Genomic DNA, 14,526 nt, shown 5'->3' on the forward strand with positions numbered 1-14,526 from the left:
ATAAATTTTCTTACGCATAACAGAAATACTTGCACCAAGATCACATAAAGCATTACAATCAAAATCTTTAACCTTCATCTTAATGATGGGCTCCCAACCATCCTCTAGCTTTTTAGGAAATAGAGGCTTCGCGCTCTAGTTTCTCTTCTCTAGCTTTTATGAGAGCATTTGTAATATGTTGCGTGAAAGCCAAATTTATAGCACTAGCATTAGGACTTTTAGCAAGTTTTTGCAAGAACTTTATAACTTCAGAGATGTGGCAATCATCAAAATTCAAACCATTATAATCTAAAGCAATGGGATCATCATCCCCAATGTTGGAAAAAATTTCAGCGGTTTTATCACGAGCAGCTTTCAGCAGTTTTAGCAGTTTCAGGCAGCTTCTCGCGCTTTGCATTAGAAGTGGAAACATTGCTAACACCAATTCTTTTATTATTAATAGTAGGAGGTGCAGCAACATGTGTAGCATTAGCATTACTAGTCGTGGTAATAGTCCAAACTTTAGCTACATTCTTCTCTTTAGCTAGTTTTTCATTTTCTTCTCTATCCCACCTAGCACGCAGTTCGGCCATTAATCTTATATTCTCATTAATTCTAACTTGAATGGCATTTGCTGTAGTAGTAATTTTGTTATAAATCCTCGGGTTTAGCATCCATTTTATTAATTAAAGAAGATTGTGATGCAGACATGTATGAGATTCGATTTTCAGCATTAGCAAGTTTAGTTTGCAACCCCGAGATCTCCCTACTCAGATTTTCAAGTTGATTCCCTATATTCTTCAACAAGGTAGATTGCTCATTCATTGTTTTAGTAAACAATTTATTTTGCTCATATTGTGATTGCATAAAGCTCTTAGTGGATCTTTCAATTTCTAGCATCTTTTCTTCATTAGGTGAAACATATCTACCATGAGAGTTACCATTAGCAGGATATGGCCTAGAATCATTGTAATTGTTATTTTTAATGAAATTCACATCAACATATTCTTTTTGAGCAACCAATGACGCTAACGGAACATTATTAGAATTAACATTAGGCCTACCATTCACAAGCATAGACATAATAGCATCAATCTTATCACTCAAGGAAGAGGTTTCTTCGACGTGAATTTACCTTCTTACCTTGTGGAGCTCTTTCCGTGTGCCATTCAGAGTAATTGATCATCATATTATCAAGAAGCTTTGTTGCTTCACCAAGAGTGATGGACATAAAGGTACCTCCAGCAGACTGAATCCAATAAATTCCGCGAAGAAAAATTTAGTCCCGCATAGAAGGTTTGGATGATCATCCAAGTAGTCAGTCCATGGGTTGGGCAATTTTTAACCAGAGATTTCATTCTTTCCCATGCTTGTGCAACATGTTCAGTATCTAATTGTTTAAAATTCATTATGCTACTCCTCAAAGATATAATTTTAGCAGGGGGATAATATCTACCAATAAAAGCATCCTTGCATTTAGTCCATGAATCAATACTATTCTTAGGCAGAGATAGCAACCAATCTTTAGCTCTTCCTCTTAATGAGAAAGGGAACAATTTTAGTTTAATAATATCACCATCTACATCTTTATACTTTTGCATCTCACATAGTTCAACAAAATTATTAAGATGGGCAGCAGCATCATCAGAACTAACACCAGAAAATTTCTCTCGCATAACAAGATTCAGTAAAGCAGGTTTAATTTCAAAGAATTCTGCTGTAGTAGCAGGTGGAGCAATAGGTGTGCATAAGAAATCATTATTATTTGTGGTTGTGAAGTCACACAACTTAGTATTTTCAGGGGTGGCCATTTTTGCAACAGTAAATAAAGCAAACTAGATAAAGTAAATGCAAGTAACTAATTTTTTTGTGTTTTTGATATAGCAAACAAGATAGGAAATAAAGTAAAACTAGCAACTAATTTTTTTGTATTTTGATTTAGTGCAGCAAACAAAGTAGTAAATAAAACTAAGCAAGACAAAAACAAAGTAAAGAGATTGGGAAGTGGAGACTCCCCTTGCAGCGTGTCTTGATCTCCCCGGCAACGGCGCCAGAAATTTGCTTGATGCGTGTGGTTGACACGTCCGTTGGGAACCCCAAGAGGAAGGTGTGATGCGCACAGCGGCAAGTTTCCCTCAGTAAGAAACCAAGGTTTAATCGAACCAGTAGGAGTCAAGAAGCACGTTGAAGGTTGATGGCGGCGGGATGTAGTGCGGCGCAACACCAGAGATTCCGGTGCCAACGTGGAACCCGCACAACACAACCAAAGTACTTTGCCCCAACGAAACATGTGAGGTTGTCAATCTCACCGGCTTGCTGTAACAAAGGATTAACCTTATTGTGTGGAAGATGATTGTTTGCGAGAAAACAGTAGAACAAGTATTGCAAGTAGATTGTATTTCAAGTATGAGAATTGGACCGGGGTCCACAATTCACTAGAGGTGTCTCTCCCATAAGATAAACATCATGTTGGGTGAACAAATTACAGTTGGGCAATTGACAAATAAAGAGGGCATGACCATGCACATACATATTATGATGAGTATAGTGAGATTTAATTGGGCATTACGACAAAGTACATAGACCGCTATCCAGCATGCATCTATGCCTAAAAAGTCCACCTTCGAGGTTATCATCCGAACCCCTCCAGTATTAAGTTGCTAACAACGGACAATTGCATTAAGTATTGCGCGTAATGTAATCGAGTAACTACATCCTTGAACATAGCACCAATGTTTTATCCCTAGTGGCAACAGACACATCCATAATCTTAGAGGTTTCGTCACTCCCCGCATTCACGGAGACATGAACCCACTATCGAGCATAAATACTCCCTCTTGGAGTTACAAGCATCTACTTGGCCGTAGCATCTACTAGTAACGGAGAGCATGCAAGATCATAAAAAACACATAGACATAACTTTGATAATCAACATAACAAGTATTCTCTATTCATCGGATCCCAACAAACGCAACATATAGAATTAGAGATAGATGATCTTGATCATGTTAGGCAGCTCACAAGATCCGACAATGAAGCACAATGGGGAGAAGACAACCATCTAGCTACTGCTATGGACCCATAGTCCAGGGGTAGACTACTCACTCATCACTCCGGAGGCGACCATGGCGGCGTAGAGTCCTCCGGGAGATGATTCCCCTCTCCGGTAGGGTGCCGGAGGCGATCTCCTGATTCCCCCGAGATGGGATTGGCGGCGGCGGCGTCTCAGTAAGGTTTTCCGTATCGTGGCTCTCGGTACTGGGGGTTTCGCGACGGAGGCTTTAAGTAGGCGGAAGGGCAGGTCGGGAGGCGGCACGAGGGGCCCACACCATAGGGCCGCGCGGCCAAGGGGGGCCGCGCCGCCTAGGGTGTGGCCACCTCGTGGCCCCACTTCGTCTCCTCTTCGGTCTTCCGGAAGCTTCGTGGCAAAATAGGACCCTGGGCGTTGATTTCGTCCAATTCCGAGAATATTTCGTTACTAGGATTTCTGAAACCAAAAACAGCAGAAAACAGGAACTGGCACTTCGGCATCTTATTAATAGGTTAGTTCCAGAAAATGCACGAATATGACATAAAGTGTGCATAAAACATGTAGATAACATCAATAATGTGGCATGGAACATAAGAAATTATCGATACGTCGGAGACGTATCACTTACCACTTCCTTCATCTTCGGAATTAGACGACGCTGATGTTCAACAACAGGCTTTGCATCATCTCCCATATTAATAGCATGTTGGCAAATAGAAGGAGAAATCCCTTTCAAATCATCAAGAGTATAGCCAATAGCTCCTCGGTGTTTCTTCAATATTTCCAATAACCTTTCTTCTTCAATCTCTGAAAGCTTAGAACTAATAATAACAGGATATATTTTCTTATCATCAATATGAGCATATTTAAGATTATCAGGCAAAGGCTTTAATTCAAAAATAGGATCTTCCTTTGGTGGCGGTGTTGTACCCAAATCTTCCACCGGTAAATCATGCTTGAGAATAGGTTGGCGGAGAAAAATTTCCTCAAGCTCATCTCTTTCTTTCCTAAAAACTTCACACTCGCTATCCTCCAAATGTTGCTGCAAAAGATTATTAGGAACAAGAACAATAGATGCACACTGTTCCATTTTAAAATCATTATTAGGCAAATCAGCTTTATAAGGAGTTTTGGTAAATTTAGAGAAGTTAAACTCATAAGATTCACCAGCAAATTTAGTCAAAATTTTCTCTTTCTTGCAATCTATAATAGCTCCACAAGTATTTAGAAAAGGTCTACCAAAAATAATAGGACAATAATCACTAGCGACAGAACCAAGTACCAAAAAGTCAGCAGGATATTTAATCTTACCGCATAAAACTTCCACATCTCGAACAATATCAATTGGAGAAATAGTTTCTCTATTAGCCAGCTGAATAACCACATCAATATCTTCAAGTTCACAAGAATCAATTTCGTGCATAATCTCCGTGTAAAGCTCATAAGGAATAGCACTAACACTTGCACCAATATCACATAATCCATAATAGCAATGATCACCAATTCTAACAGATAGCATAGGAACACTAACTTGTTTGGGTTTATTAGGATGTGAAACAATATTAGAAGCATCTTCGCAGAAAATAATATGACCATCCTCCATATTTTCAGTCACAAGATCTTTAACTGTTGCAACAACGAGGTTCAACTTTTATTTGTTCTTCGGGTTCTACGGGTTTCTTTTCACTTTTATGAACCGCACTATTTATAACAGAGTACTCCTTCATTTTAGCAGGGAAAGGAGTTTTTTCAATATAAGCTTCAGGAATAACATGATCAGCAGTTTCAACTACAACGCATTTATTAATAGATGAATCAATTTTATCTTTATACGGTTCACGATACTTATCAAAATTCTTCTTTGGCAATTCATAATGAGAGGCAAAAGCTTTATAAAGATTTGCAGCAACTTGAGAATCAAGACCATATGTAGCACTCATATTACGAAATTTATCGAGTATCCATAAAAGCTTCAATGCATTTATAATCATAAATTATACCTGATTCTCTATCCTTGTCGTTCTCCCAACCTTCAGTATTTTCTTGGATCCGATCAAGAAGGTCCCTTTTAAACTCTTCTTTGTTGCGTGTAAATGATCCAGAACAAGAAGTATCCAGCAAGGTCTTGTCTTGAAAAGAAAGTCTTGCATAGAAATTATCAATAATAACATTACCAGGAAGCTCATGAATGGGGCATTTGAGCATTAAAGACTTCAATCTCCCCCAAGCTTGGGCAATACTCTCTCCATCATGAGGCCAAAAATTATATATGCGATTCCGATCCTTGTGAATTTCACTTGGAGGATAGAACTTAGAATAAAACCAGGGCACAATATCATTCCATTCAAGAGAATCCCCATTATCCAGTAATTTATACCAATGCGCCGCCTTATCAGACAACGATATAGAGAATAGTTTCTTCCTCACTTCATCCATAGCAATACCTGCACACTTGAATAAACCGCATAATTCATGTAAGAACAATAAATGATCTCCAGGGTGGACAGTTCCATCCCCTTCATAGCGGTTATCCATAACACGTTCAATAATTTTCATAGGTATTTTATATGGTATCACTTCCTCACCTGGCGCCTCATCCACTACCATTGCAGTAGTAGTAGATTTCCCAAATAGAAATTGAAGAGAAGATCTCTCCATAATAACTTATAGCAGCAGGCAGAAATAAAATCAGCACAAACAGTAAAGGTTTTCCTTACCAATTCCACTTACCAATAGCGCTTCACTCCCCGGCAACGGCGCCAGAAAATAGTCTTGATGACCCACAAGTATAGGGGGTGTATCGTAGTATTTTCGATAAGTAAGAATGTCGATCCCAACGAGGAGCAGAAGGTGTTGACAAGCAGTTTCGATGAAGGATTCACTGTAAATGCTCACAGACAAGTATTCAGGGGTTTTGATGTAACAGTTGAATAAAGTACGAGTAAGTAAAGTGTGAGAGTAACAATTGCAGCGAGTGGCCCAATCCTTTTTAGCACAAAGGACAAGCCGGTTTGTTTACTTATATTAACCAAACGTTCTCGAGGACACACGGGATTTTAGTCTAGTGCTTTCGCTACATACGGCTAAATAATCTTCATTGTTATGATAAGTGTTGTGTGGGTGAACCTATGCTAATGTACCGCCCTTCCTAGGACTAATACATACTTGTGATTATACCCCTTGCAAGCATCCGCAACTACAAGAAAGTAATTAAGAATAAATCTAACCACAGACCTTAAACTCCGAGATCCTCGCTATCCCTCCCGCATCGATATACCAACGGGGTTTAGGTTTCGTCACTCCGGCAACCCCGCAATTGGCAAACGAGTACAAGATGCATTCCCCTAGGCCCATAAATGGTGAAGTGTCATGTAGTCGACGTTCACATGACACCACTAGAAGAATAACACCACAACTTATATATCATACCATTGAATATTACTCAACCATAGTTCACTACTAACATTTAGACTTCACCCATGTCCTCAAGAACTAAACGAACTACTCACAAGACATCATATGGAACATGATCAGAGGTGATATGATGATGAATAACAATCTGAACATAAACTTGGTTCAATGGTTTCACTCAATAGCATCAACAACAAGTAGAGATCGATACCGGGAGAGTTTCCCCTATCAAACAATCAAGATCAAACCCAAATTGCTACGGCGGTGATGGTGTCCAGTGGTGGAGACGGCAGTGATGATGGTGGAGATGATGATGATGGTGATGATGTCCAGCTCGATGACGGTGACGATGGCGTCGATTTCCCCCTCCGGGAGGGAATTTCCCCGGCGGATTCCTGCCCGCCGGAGAGCTCTTTTCTCTCTGGTGTTCTCCGCCCCGCAGAGGCGGCTGTAACTCTTCGCGAGGTACCCTCTGTGGCTTAGGTTTTCGGGACGAAGGGTTTCGCGAAGAAAAGGAGGCGAAAGGGGTTGTGGGGCCCCCACACCACATGGTGGCGCGGCCAGGCCATGGGCCGTGCCGGCCTGTGGTCTGGCCCCACCTTGGGCCTTCTCAGCTCCTCCTTCTGGCTTCCTTCGTCATCTTGAAAAATAGGATTTTTGGTATAATTTCCTTCCATAGTTGATCTTCCGAAATATTGCGTTCTGACGGTGCTTTTTCCAGCAGAATCCTGGCTCCGGTGCTCGATCCTCCAATAATGATGAAACATGCAAAATAGATGAAATAACATAAGTATTGTATCCAAATATGAAATATATCAATGAATAACAGCAAATTATGATACAAAATAGTGATGCAAATTGGACGTATCAACAGGGCGCGGAGTAACGCGAGAGATAGAGGGCTACTAAGAGAGAATGGATGGGCGGCGAGGTACTACGGTTTCCTGGAGAAGTTCTTGACCTATTTATAGAGCTCAGCGAGGTCAAATGAGGAAGTTCAACGCCGGCGACGGCCGAGATGTGGCGGTGTCATTGTTACTGCAAACAAGCACGAATCGGGATGCAATTAGATAGGCTCGGACGCGAGAGGATTTGGGCGCGGTTCTGAGATTTCTGACGACGTCCAGGGCGTCCCTATCCATCACGGTGAGGTGGCTGGCTTCTCCTCTGCGCTGTCGACGCCGGAGAAGAAGACGGTGCTCCTTTTCTTCTTCGTTGAAACGATACATGGTTTGGGTCGTTTTCTTCGTGGGCTGGGCTGACCTGGGCCGTGGTGTGGGTTGCTATGGTGCTGGGCTGCTTCGGTGGACAGGTAAATCTTTCCCTCCCTTTCTCATTTCAAATTTTTATTTGCTGTTTTTATTTTCTGTTTTTATTTACTGGTTTGAATTCAAATTGAATTCTCATTTGGTTTCTGCTTTGCTTTGCAGGTTCTATAATATTTGATTTTCAATATCACCTGATAATAATACTACCTGCATAATTGTGTTATCAATTAATTATTTAATATTTGAGTTAAATTGGTGTTCTTGTGATGCATAATTTAAAATAGATAGGGTTCAGGTTTTGATCTTAATTCTTTTTATTTGAGAAACAATTCTATTTGAATGGTTTGAAATTTATAACCTGTGCATGGTGAACATATCATTTAATTTTGGCTAGGGTGCTTAACAATAGTGAGGTTCACATATATTTTAATTAAGGTTGGAGTTTAAAATGAAAGTTAATGAGAATGGGGTTAGTTCATGATTTTATGTGTATAGTTATTTCTAAGTTTTTAGAAATATGGTTGGTTAAACTCTGTTTGTTTAATAATCTTAATTAGACTCTTCTAGCTTAACTTATTTAGAATATATTCTACACTCCTCATAGTCAATTCACTTTCTAAGGTGATGATTCAATTATGACACAATATTCCACGTGGGCAACTAAGCAAGGTAATTGGAATGCAAATTGAATATGGGATATGGGTCTTACTCTACTCACCAAATGACATTTAGTCCATAAGCATATATGGCTTGGTTTATACTTGTGATCCATGATACACAAGTTAGGACATAATATTTTATATAGATTGGTTTCATATGACAAGGTTTATGGTTTTGGGAATACTTCACTATTTGAAGTATTAAATAGGCATGAGGTATGGCAGGGTTATACTTATAATCCAAAGTGATACTTGGATTGAAATTCAAATATGGCATAGGGTTTTAGTTATGATCACCAATGTGATACACAACTAGGACTAAAATATTGTATAAGCTTTGATCATGTTTTAGTGGCTAGGGTTATTCTCCTCACTTAGGTAGAATTATTGTCTCAAGGCAATGCTAGGTTTGTCTCAAGTGTTTGGATAAGCAAGTTTTAAATACAATATCATTACTACTCTATACAAGGCATGAGTATTGGTCTGAATTAACTACTAATGATTTACTTATCATTTCATGTGAAGAATGAGATCTATGAATCACATATATAGATTTAACTTATCATCTCAATTTATAAGGTAAGATCATGCATGAGACATGATCCACATATTCCTCACTAATCTCTCTTCTTTAATACTTCTCTCAACACATTCACTTAGATTCTTAAGGTTTATGATCATCACTCAATTTGTAATGATCAAAGTATTGGCCTCATAACAATTCATTGGTGAATTATGGTCTCTCTCCAAGATCAAGTATAAGTCCATATACTTGAGTATACCTCTTTAAGTTGAGCTCTTCTGAGTAGGTAGGATTTCTCTAGGGTTTATGATCATTACCAAGTTGTAATGATCACAACACTTGCCTCTCTATAATTACTAGAAGAATAAGTTCTTACTTACCATCAAGTGTAAGCTAGGTCAAGTAGGGTTTAATACTTGACTTGTACTCCTTATAGCATTGATTAGTATTAATGGTTTACCTCACATAGATAGGTTGAATATTAAACTAGGTTCTACCCAATGGATAGTATAAGAATATTCATGATTCTCTCCTTTCTCTAAGGTTTAATGGAATGATTGGGAAACAAGGTTGGAATGGTCAAGGTTTACTGAAGAATGAATATGAATGTCCTTGACTTGATTCAAGTATTGTAGTTGAAAAGATATACCATGTGACTCATGGTAGGAACATTCATTTAGTAGAAGACATGGATAAGATAAGTATAGAATAGTGTGTTAATTAATTTTTTCTTTGATTTAGGAGTGAATAATTATTCATGTGTTGTTGTAAGGAATGGCATGTTGAGATCCTTTATAAGATCTTGTAATTGATCCTTACTTAAGGTGTTGTTTGTTGTAAAACTAATTCCATTTGATCTAGTCCATAGATCAAATCATCTCTACCCAAAACAGGGTTTTAGCAAAGATCGCAGTGAAGTTTATAGCGCTTGACTTGATGATCTACTTCAATTCCAGCAAGTCAAGTGAAACTTCAGTTACTGTGGTAAGTTTTATTTGAAAGCGCGAAAATTCCCCGGATTTTCTATGCATGAATGCAATGCACACTTTGGTGTTCTCTCATTTTGTTGCCTCTAAACCTGGGATATTACACGCCGCTCCTCCCATGGACGCCGTCCTCCGCCGCTCCCCCCTGGACGCCTCTCCCCTGCCGCCCCTCCCCTCGCGCAGGAACGGGCTCGAGCGACCCGTCCACCCTTCACTGGACACTCGACGGCGACCAGACGACTGGGAATCGGATATCCTCGACCCGGCCGACCACCCACCGCCGTGCAGAAGCCCCCATGGCCGCCGCCGTCCGTCACGCTCGCCCTGCCCTGTTCTGGTCGCCGCCCGTCGTCGTGCCTCTCCTTCCCTGGTCGCCGCTCGCCGGCAACCCTCCCCTGGACGCCGCCCTCTGCTACCCTTTCCATGGCCGCAGACCGCTGCCGCTTCTCCGCTGGCCGCCGGCGGGATCCTTCATGAACCCTGTAGATAAATGGGACCCGATTGCTTTTCTTTTCCTCTTCTCCAGGTTTTTTTTTGCAAAATAGCTAGACCTTTTTATAAAACTGCTATGTAATATTCTCAGCTCAGCACAAATGCTACCAAACAACATCTCAACTAAGCATATCTCAACGTATACAAGCTGCCAAACACATGATAAAATCTCAACTCAACTTGGCTAGGGTCAACATGTTGAGATGAGATAGACATTCTCTATTGCCCCGGGCTACCAAACACACCCTTAGAGGGCGCCGCCTTAAATTCCTTTCCTTTCGCGGGGTGGGACAGTGGGGGCACAATAAAAATCTGTCAGGTCTTGGTACGACAAAACAAGAGGACCATTCATCTCGCCTAGCGGATGTAGCACGATGATTGGATCAAATGTTGTAACGGAATTGTATAGACATTCGTTGTAGGCACGATATCGACTCCAGTTAGTGAGCATGCACGTTCTTTTGACACGTCACCAAAAAGGAATTTTATCAAAATCTGTATTATATATTCCCAAACGCTAAAAAGTGCACCGAGGCCAGATGATAAGTTCCAGCCTCCAATTTCTGGCCGTCCGATCTTCCTCAGACGCGAGCGATTACTGGCGGGGCTAACTTGCTCTCCGACAGAAAATCACCAGCGCACGTGGTGCTCCTCCTCTCGCGGTGTCGTTCCCCTCTCCCCGATGTGTTCCCCATTCTCGACGCGAGCTACACCTTCCGTCGGACTGGATGGGTGAGCGGGTGGCGAGCTCGTCGGTGGAGGGTGGGCCGCCCGGAAGTGCAGCGTGATCTACGGTGGGGAGCTATACGCGCGGAAGCGCGGCGAGCTCTGCGGAGGAGACCGAGATACGCGCGTCGACGGCGGAGATTTTGCGGCTAAGATCTACCCTCGGGCGACGGTGGGGTGCTCAGCGACGAGGATCTGCAACGGGATTGGACTACATCATCTACGGAGGTAATCCCCTAGGAATTTTAGCTCAAGGACGATTTTGTTCCGTTAAAAAAGGCAAATCATACTTAGACTTAGGCATGTAGGGATTTTAGCTCGCGCTCCAAATTTCCGGCTGTGTGTGTGCTCGGCCCCGCTCACGCTGATTCAAAACTGTAGGAGGTAGGTGTCTTGTAAATCAGCATGCTGTTCGTTGGATCTCTGTTCCATTTTTCTTTGCAGTGGAATTGGTCGACTGATGCCCATACCTTTGGGTGTACATGATCCTTCCTCCCTTTTTGTGCACAAATCTCGTTTAATATGACTGGGCAAACTCGTTCGGAAGTTGGTGATGGAGTAGAACATTGGACATACTAGTTGGTGCTTGCAGATCTCTATGTTTTTTAGGGGTTTTCATAACTAAATGAACTTCACTTATTCTTATTTTCCCTGATGTTCGCTTTTTATATATCTGTGGTGAATGTAGATAGGGGATTTTCATTGTGTTTCATATGATCCAAAATTATCTCATCTGATGTGTTAACCACCAGATTTGGGTTAATTAAGTTGTATTGTCAATATGCCTAAGTTGCGTACTTAAATGAATTAAGTTTGGTTCCACTAACGTGTTTTATTGTGACATTCGTAAGCTAGCTAGCGAAATGAATTAAGTTGGTTTTAACATGTCCCATATCATTGAGTTGGTGCAGGGCGTGCCGTGAAAATACCTGAAATTTAATGTAAAGTTGTGTATAGGTTGTTGCTAAGTTGTCCGCTGAAGATTGTTAAGTTGCTGATCTAGTGAGGTATCACGGTTCTTTTGTTAAGATTGTATCACATTATGTCCCTTGCTTAATCACTAGTACCATGGTAATTGAATGAAGCAATAGCAATGGCTTTTGTATGTACGTTAAAGGGAATGTGGTTTAGGTTGTTGTGGTTTGCTAAGCCAAAAGGCAGTTTTCATTAGTGGGATTGTTCACATGTGAAAATCGGTCTATTTATGCATTTCTCCGAAGCAACACTGAAGTTAACTTGGTGTGTGATCATTTCACTTTTGTGGGCGCGTGCATGAGTGGGATAGCATGGGAAACATTGAAGTAGGTAGCTTCGATTGTGCATGTTATGCTCTAGTGATAGATATTTGCTGCTGGATGTGCCGGGTAGATTTTCATTCATGTTTGTTCTCCTCCTGTCTCGCAGATTTCCGAGGATACCGTTGTTCTCGCACCTAAGGATGTAGCTCGATCAGCAAGTGTACCAGGTGCCTGATGGAGTTTTATTCGTCGACCACGTTTAGGCGACACACATGAGCCCATCGGTGTGGTCTCAAGATAGACAAGGTAGTCATTTTATTCTCATTTTCCAGCCAACTGAGGTGTAAAACCACTTTATATCTTAATAACATTGGTCTTTTGCTGTTAAGATCTAGACTGGCATTGCGTAATTGTACCAGTCATACATGATGCGTTTATATACGTGTTCAATATGATGTAAACTAGATGGATTTAAACTCAGAATTGCAATAGCTTTTTGAGCAACATACTTAAGTTGCTTACTGATTTAATTAAGTTGCTTTGTCAACATGGTTAAGTTGGCTACTGGATTTAACTAAGTTGCTTTGTCCATGAATTATGCATAAGTTGCATATTATTCATGTTCCAACTAAATTGTTTTATCATTATGATTAAGTTAATTACTAGGAGTAGTTAAGTTGGCTGGTGGTTTTGTTTAAGTTGCCTTTTGATTTTCCATGCCATGAATTATGCATAACTTGTCCATTATTCATCTTTTAAAATAGTTGTTTTATCAATATGATTATGTTGACTACTGAGAGTAAATAAGTTGGCCGGTGTTTCTTATTTAAGTTGCTTTTTGATTTTTTCCATCCCATGAATCATGCCATGAGTTGGCCATTATTCATTTTTTAAATAATCTGCTATCTCATTATGATTAAGTGTCTACTAGAAGTAATTAAGTTGGTTGGTGATTCTTATTGAAGTTGCTTTATGATTTTGCCATGCCATGAGATGCCACAAGTTGGCGACTTTTCATGTTTTAAATAAGTTGTTATGTCATTATAATTAAGTTGTCAACTAGGAGTAATTAAGTTGGCTCGTGGTTGTTACTTAAGTTGCTTTCTGATTTTCCATGCCATGAACGATGCCACGAGTTGCCATTATCTATGTTTTAAATAAGTTGTTCTTTCATTATGATTAAGTTGTCCACTAAGAGTAGTTAAGTTGGCTGGTGGTTCTTATTTAAGTTGATTTCTGTTTTTTCCATGTCATGAACCATGCCTTGGGTTGCCCATTATCTGTCTTAAACAAGTTGCTCTGGTACTATGATTAAGTTGTCCACTAGGAGTAATTAAGTTTGGCTGGTGGTTCTTATTTAAGTTCCTTTTTGATTTATCCATACCATGAACCATGCCTTGAGTTAGCCATTATCTGTCTTAAATAAGCCGTTTTGTTATTATCCCACTTCCTTAATGCAATCAAGTTGAGCCGATCTATACAATAAGTTGCATCCCTTAGAATATGCCGCAATATTATTAGCGGCTAGTAGAGCAAAGTTGATGTCTCAATACAAGTGTTGATGAGGGTTGTTGCTAACTGAGTATCTTAAAAATTAAGTTGGTACAAAATATACAAAAAAAATAGTGTAACTAACTCTTTGTACGAAATTGCTTCGCCATAATACTACAGTTGCTTTTCCGGAACAACTGAATTGGTTTTTGAAAAAAAAAGTTTGTCGAAACATATACAAATGGGATCTAGTTTCGAAGATCTCGTCGCGAGGGGCCCAATGATAAAAACGAATCACAATTTGGACAAATGGTTTGAAAGTTATGACTTAAAAAAAACGCTTGACATTAAATGCACGTAGTATCTATCTCCCAAACTAGCACCCGAGTGGTTCCTTTTTCATATCGGTGGGTTTGAGTACTTTCTATTTTTGGACTAAGAGCTGGAAGAGACTAACGAGCCAACGTTTGGTGGCTAGACGCGACCCTAAACGCGTCCATTGTCGAGCATACGCGCACCCTGCTGGTCGTATGGGCTCGGCCCATATTACTGTTTCAATCATTCGATCGCTAGCATTCTTTTTTTTTCTGCTGTTCGGTCACTGTTCAGCTGACCGTTTTTTTTGCAGGTACGTCATCGCTTGTTGTGCTTCTCATTCTGAAAATGTTTGCAAGACTTAAACATATTCAAAAGACAGTTTGATAAAATTGTTCGGGAGAACA

The sequence above is a fragment of the Lolium rigidum genome, chromosome 2 (assembly GCF_022539505.1).
Source record: "Lolium rigidum isolate FL_2022 chromosome 2, APGP_CSIRO_Lrig_0.1, whole genome shotgun sequence".
NCBI lineage: Eukaryota > Viridiplantae > Streptophyta > Magnoliopsida > Poales > Poaceae > Lolium > Lolium rigidum.